The following is a 6,976-nucleotide window of genomic DNA, read 5'->3' as shown; positions in this document are numbered from 1 at the left end:
GGTAGGGGTCTGGGAAACGAAGGGGAAGTGCGATAATGGGCCCCCTAGCGGCTTCCCCTGGTACTGCAGCGCAACTTCCGGGTGTGTTTTCCATCTTCTGAACATGGTATGGCCACGAGTTTTGGGTGTTAGATAGCTCTTATGCTCAGGAGTTAGTAACATAAGTTTGGGCCCCCTAGTTGCCCTTATTCTTGGTCTACAGATTATTAAATCTTATGTGTACATAGCATGTATACACCCCATCATGTATAATGTACTGTCCCTATAAACAATTTTCTTGTAATCGTATCGTCTGGTTCATAGTCGTGTTGACCTCTTTTGCAGCAACTATGACCTTTGGGGTCACTTCTTGTCAATCTTACACTATAGGCTTGGGCATGACGTAACCATTACACCCAAATATAGCGACAGTGCCAGAATGGCTATGGTTATGTTTTGTGCTTGTGAGTCTCTGTGTGTGTGTGTCTGTGTGTGTGTGCGTGTGTGTGTGTGTGTGTGTGTGTGTGTGTGTGTGTTAACAGCATAACTCAAGAAGCCTCGGATGGATCCCGATAATATTTGGTAGGTGGGTAGGGGTTGGGAAATCGAAGGTCAAGTTCGATAATGGGCTCCCTAGCGGCTTGCTAAGGTACTGCAGCAGAAACTCAATTTTTTATATCTCATGTTCTGGACATGTTAATCAATCAATCAATCATGTTGTGGTCGCGATGTTTAAATGGTAAATAGCCCTTGGGGCAGAGAGTAAGTGCTGTAAGTTTTGACCCCCTAACGGCTTGTTTGAAACTGCAGCCAAACTTTGGAGGAGAATAACTCGGGAACGTGTAGAAGGATCGTCATGATTTTTGGTATGTAGATAGCCCAAGTAACAATGTACATAATGGAATACTAATTATTCAAATCAACAGCTAATTTGTATAATTAATGGGGAAAGTTTATAAATCCACTGCATTTCATGATAGGACTTTCAAACTTGTCACATATTTAGATGAGAAAGAGAAAAATATCAACGCATATTAATTATGCAATTGACCTCATTTGCATAATTAATGAGAAAATATGAATGTGTTGACGGATCGTCATGATTTTTGGTATGTAGATAGCCAAAGGGAAGACTTACATGATGGAATTCTAATTATGCAAATCGACAGCTAATTTGCATAATTAATGAGGAAAGTTTGTAAATCTACTGCATTCCATTATAGGACTTTCAAACTTGTCACATTTGTAGCTGAGAAAAAGAACTGTCAATACATATTAATTATGCAAATGTTGATCTCATTTGCATAATTAATGGAAAATATGAACGTGTTGACGGATCGTCATGATTTTTGGTATGTAGATAGCCTAAGTAAAAACTTACATAATGAGATACCAATTAATAGCTAATTTGCATAATTGATGAGGAAAGTCGATAGATCCACTGCATTCCGTGATAACACTTTCAAACTTGTCACATATGTAGTTGAGAAAGATGGCAGAGAGTAAGTGGTGTATGTTTGGGTCCCCTATAATGTCTTTTCTTGAACTGCAGATGCCGGTTTTGTTTCAGTCTTTGAAAGAGAATAAGTCAAGAATGAAAGGATCATCATGATTTTTGGTATGCTGATAGCTTAAGTGATGCTTGATACAATTTGATATTAATAGTGTAAATATGGATCTAATTTGTATAATCAATGGCGAAATTTTATGAACCAACTCCAGGCATATAAAATAAAATGTAATGAGTGACAAATTTATATCTACAGACATCATTCTACATAACAAACCTGGTTTATTTGGCAAAGGTATGTGTTCGTGGAACTCTAGTTCTTATCTATTCAGTCAGTGTAGTTAGTCTGGCGAGGGCTGCGGTAACAGCTATAAAGTTTAAATGGATGTGTGAAATCTTCTTTCACCCGGCCGTCAAAATTGCGAAGCAAAATTCAAAAGACGTCTCCATCTAACCTTGCCTAGATGCCAGACAGTTCCCATGGTTTATACTAGCCAGCTCCTTGTCTCTTGGATCAACATGCATGTTACAGAACTTTTTTTTTTGCCACAAAACCCTTTGTCAGCCACAAAATATTTTCAGTGGTGGTATGTTGGCCTCGGAGCCTTGTAACATGCAGTCTGGCATCCAGTATTCGACTAACCTCGCTCCTTCATGATAGCTTTTCCACCTCTGCCGCCGCCGCCAACAAAGCTGTCCGCAGTCATCATCTCAGACGAGATGACCAAGGCGACAAGAAGCAACACCAGGGTCGTTTTCATCCTGTGGAAAAGAAAACAGAACATCGACGTGTCTGAATTTACAGCTTAATTTAAGACGGGGTGACGCTTGTCGTGCGATTTCTTTCATTGTCGTACGATTTGCAGCGAATCTACGACAGAACTAAATGACCAGATAACACCAGATTGGTTTTCATCCTGCGGTGACAGAAAACAGAACATCGACATGTCTGAATTAACAGCTTAAGACGGGGTGACGCTTGTCGTGCGATTTTCTTTATTGTCGTACGACTTAGTCGCCCGAATCTCCGGCAGAACTATAACGTTGATGAGGACCTACAGCGACCTTTCTCGTCCTAAGACGAATTTTGAGTGGGAGAAGTTAACTCAAGATTTTAGAAAGACCAAGTTGGTTGATCTAGCGACAGCCGGTGTCATGGGTGTCAAGGCCATTACTGTCGTAAAATGGACGCAAGACTCGTTGTCTCTAAACTACCATTACTACAACTAGCAGACGATTTATGTTAAGAGATTAGTAATTACATCAGAGTTAAACAAAACTACGATTATAAGGGAAAACTAAACACAAACCTGTTGACAAGTTGTGGGGTGCGTGTTTGACTTCTTTTCTAAAATGGCGAGCTGAAAAATGTTGATGTTCCGGTTTTGTTAGTCCGTGACACACACCCTCCCATGTGACATGTGCAGGTACTGTGGAGCCCTCGGGGCCTGACTAATGCTTCGGTCATAGACCTTTTGGAAAAAGGGGCCTTGTCGGGTAGTTCACGGGCCATTTTTTGCGCCAATTGTGGCCGGGCCGTGCAAGGGAAACCCTGCGGTCACTGGCTATATTTGAGCCAATTCGGGCCCCGTATTTTTTTTTTATAAATCGGAGTTAAGATAAACCCGGGACCCGGCGACAAATGGACGCCGTGACCCATCCATGAAAACACTGAGAGGTGCCCCCTGAGGTATCCGGCAGTCCATCAGGGCAGATTTGTGGCTTCGGAGCCCGACCGGCCGAGCTACACCTGAACCCCAGACAAGTATGATATAAACATCAACAAAAACGCAAAACGGACCAAGATTAGGGCTAACGTCACATTTCCACAAAGGGGCTTGGCCCGACAGTTTTGTTGAACGACAAGTACGATATAAACATGAACAAAAACGCAAAACGGAAAAAATAATTCAACAGCATTTCTTGTACATATCTATTGGCAGTAACTTTAATTTTTCTTTTCCGCAAATAGCCCGGTCGGGTACCAGGTAGGAAATATGACGTAGGCCTTACCGGTGGTTTAAGGTACAAATGTAGTATCAACGCTGGCAAAGGGGTAAATTAAAGCCGTTCGGCCTGGCTTTCCTCCTTTGTCAGCTTTGATACTACCTTATACCACCGGTAAATCTGCCTGGAGATAAGTTGTAGGCCCAGTCGGGCACCGGCCGGCGGTACTTGAACCCCACTGTACAGACCAATGGTCTTTGTAGTTGTTACATAAATCATGACATACACCAATCGTATGGATTTCTATGATCGAACGTTTGAATACATTCGTGTTTTATTTTGTCATTTGTGAGAATTGTGACCAATAAACTATGAGATCTGACATAGGACTAAAATGATTTTTGACCAGTAAAAAAGTTACCGCTACTATTAAAGGTGATGCTATAGATCATGTGCACAAAAACAAGGACCATGACAGTGTACAGTCCATGTTCATTCAGGGTTCTCTAGGGCCCTCAGAGTCTGACAAATGCCCCGCCCCTTAGTCAGATGCTGATAGAAGAATGAATGGTGCGTCCAACAGGGACTTATTAATGTCTTTAAACATCCTCGGTACTGTCTATCTCCCCATACAAAATCACGTAAGCGATCAGAAAAAAAGAATTGAGAATTCAGTCATCAGACTCGGAAGGACACGGATCTAACGTTACATATAGTACACAATGTACATGATCCAACACAAAAGAAAACAAGCTTATTGCAGTTTCAATGTTTTATTTTCAGCTTCCATGACAAGATATCAATACGGACCGCTCCAGAACTTAACATCTACTTAAATACTGCGGCATAGCTAAGCAGAAGTATATTTTACATCAAAGACACATGGTGCTGTACAAAATAAGCGAATACATACTCGCTGTTTCAGAAGATAACCTACCCAATCGTATAGATTTTCTGTATACGAACGCTTAAATTCACTGGTCGTTTTTGCCCCTTGTAAAGTATGTCGTAGTATGCAATCTGACATAGACTTAAAACCAAGATCATTTTCTGTATGAAAAATCGACAGCTACAAAGGCAATGTCATAGGTGTCTGTAAATAGGAACTTGGCAGGTCTTGACTGCAGGTCACGTGATGGTCATATGGTCCAACTGCCCTGCAAAGACACAGACACAACAGACCTCATTCAACTGATGAATTCAAATGCAAAGTTTTCTCAAAAGAGCTCCTACAATTCTTTTAAGTGTTACTTTCCTCCAGCGATGCATAAAAGCTGCAACATGTGCACAAATGAAGCCCGCACACTGTCAGGTAACACGGGGATACCTCTCGGTGTTTTCACGATTAGGTGAGGGCTTCTATTTTTTTGCTGGGTCCCGTGTTGATTTTAACTATGGGTCGAAAAAATACTGGGCTCGTTCGTGCCCTAAAATAGCCCCGTATCGTAGAGTGTTCAAAGGCAACACGTCCGAAAGTGGAGAAAACTAACCCGTTAACTTCCCGACCGAACACCTTTTACAAATTGTCATCGTAGCAGAAGGTAATGTAGAAGATAAACTAGTATTACACAAATGAATGAACGAAGCAGGGAGTTGGGGCACCTTTAGATTCAAACAAATCGGCCAAGTAGACCAATTATGGGAAGTTCCTTTACCATTTATGGAGGTCCCGGAGGCCCTGCTACATACTGACGGCGGCCAGTCTCAGTCTGGCGGCGGGCCAACAGCGCCTTCAGCTTCCCAAACAGAGGAAGCGCACCTTTGCGGGCTGAGGGCAAACAATGATACTTCAATATACATGTCAGCAATGATTAAATGTTCCTCATGAATTAGTCCCAAAATTGCCCCAAAATTGCCCCAAAGACAGATAACCTACGAGAAGAAGTACAGTTTGCGACCTGATTCTATTATTCTTCCAGCGACCTGTGGAGCCTGGTAGTTCAAAATATAAAGCAATGAAGATGATGGTAAACTGATCCATGGCCTACACAAACTTGATGAGCTCCTCGTCTAATTATATTAAAAGGGCCAACATGCAGATGTTACAGGAGAAATTTTGTCACAGCCACCTGCATTAGACCCTCCAGAGGGGGGCATGGCGAAATTTCTTCTCTGACTTGTAGCCTCCATAGCAGGCTCTCTATGGCCTTTTTTGGCTCATAGTACACTTTTGCTGGCCATTTCTTTTTGTACTGGGTCGCTGATTGCTGGCCTTTTCTGACAGCCGGCCATCTGACTTCCACGTTTGCCCTGGAGCCAATAAGCTGGCCTGTGTATTCCCTGGAAAAAGTCTGGAATCCAAACTACTTCTAACCTCGCTCCTTCACGATAGCTCTTCCAGTTTCACACCAGAAACCAGGAGGACACTCTGCGCCAGCAGTGAAGCTGTCCGCAGTCATCATCTCAGACGAGATGACCAAGGCGACAAGAAGCAACACCAGAGTCGTCTTCATCCTGTGGAACAAACAACAAAGCATCATGATCAACGTGCTCGGTTTTACAGCTTAGATTATCCGACATAAGATTTCTTCTACTGTAGACTTTCCGGGGAAATTACGACAAAAGGTCGATAAGGATCTATGGCATTCTTTTCCGTCCGAAGACAACTGCATTTTTTCACGATACGCCAGTCTTACACGTCTGTTATAAATATAATTCTGTAGGGAGATGAATTTGAATTGAATGTGACAGAGTTATGGTGCGGTTACATTCGCTGTAGGATGTCGCACGATTTTGATGTCCTATATTTTGAAGCAGGCTGTGACAGAACAAACCGCCGACAATGATCTAGGAAAGGATTTTTCCGTAAAAATGGGCCGAATTTTGAGCAACATTTGCAAAACTGTCCGAAGAATTCCCCCAGCTTGTGATAGTGCGACGAATGTGGTCGGGCTTTCACGAAATTAACTGTAGTAAAACAAAGGACGTAGTAAGTAAAAGTAAGCATAAGTCAGGTTCCGTTAAATGGGCAGAGGATTTTAATTTACGCTGTGCTAGAGGTACTAGATATTCGACGTACTATTATATATCATATAATAATATCCGACTGTGCGGTATGCGCTTGTATCAGAACACAACTTACTTGTTCAGTAGGATTGGCTGACAGAACTCCGGGCTGTACGTATCAAACGCTGTAACAAACACGCTCGACTCGAGATCGTATCCAACTCGCCTGGCCTTTTTTGCATGCCTACCTTTATATTCTCACTAGTGACTAATCAAGCGGCTTATTCCTTTCACCATTGTTAATTAGACTCCTAATATTTGCGGTGTTAATAATGAGTACAGTAATAAGACAAACAGTTTACGCTTACCTAATCAACACAAGGTCAACTAGTTACTCGAGTACATCAACACAATGTGATTACTAGTATATCAACTACGTAAATCAACACAAGGTGCACTCAAGTATACATCGTTACCAATGAGGTGTCAATTTGTTATGTGCTTTTGTTTGACCATGTCTCAGCCTAATATACATGAATTTATTATGATTTCAGATTAATAACCTGTAAGTTTGCTGTATTGTCTGACACCTAC

The 6,976-nt window shown here is 41.9% G+C and overlaps 1 long non-coding RNA gene across 2 annotated transcripts in view; it reads right to left on the bottom strand.

Moving 5' to 3' along the window:
* Positions 1-6,664, bottom strand: part of LOC118431449 — an 8,532-nt gene extending 1,868 nt beyond the window's left edge. Inside the window, exons 1-2 of one of the 2 annotated variants that reach the window (XR_004832977.1) lie at positions 6,519-6,664; positions 2,133-2,251 (exon numbers count right to left, since the gene is read on the bottom strand). This is a non-coding gene — a long non-coding RNA (uncharacterized LOC118431449). Of the gene's footprint in view, positions 1-2,132; positions 2,252-2,799; positions 2,936-6,518 lie in introns of those variants that run through there. The other variant, XR_004832976.1, reaches the window with a different exon arrangement.
* Positions 6,665-6,976: the final 312 nt, after the last annotated feature.

The sequence above is a fragment of the Branchiostoma floridae genome, chromosome 15, assembly GCF_000003815.2.
Source record: "Branchiostoma floridae strain S238N-H82 chromosome 15, Bfl_VNyyK, whole genome shotgun sequence".
In the NCBI taxonomy this organism is placed as follows: Eukaryota; Metazoa; Chordata; class Leptocardii; order Amphioxiformes; family Branchiostomatidae; genus Branchiostoma; species Branchiostoma floridae.
The sequence above is the reverse complement of the archived record's forward strand: the minus strand, read 5'-3'. Positions and strand labels throughout refer to the sequence as shown.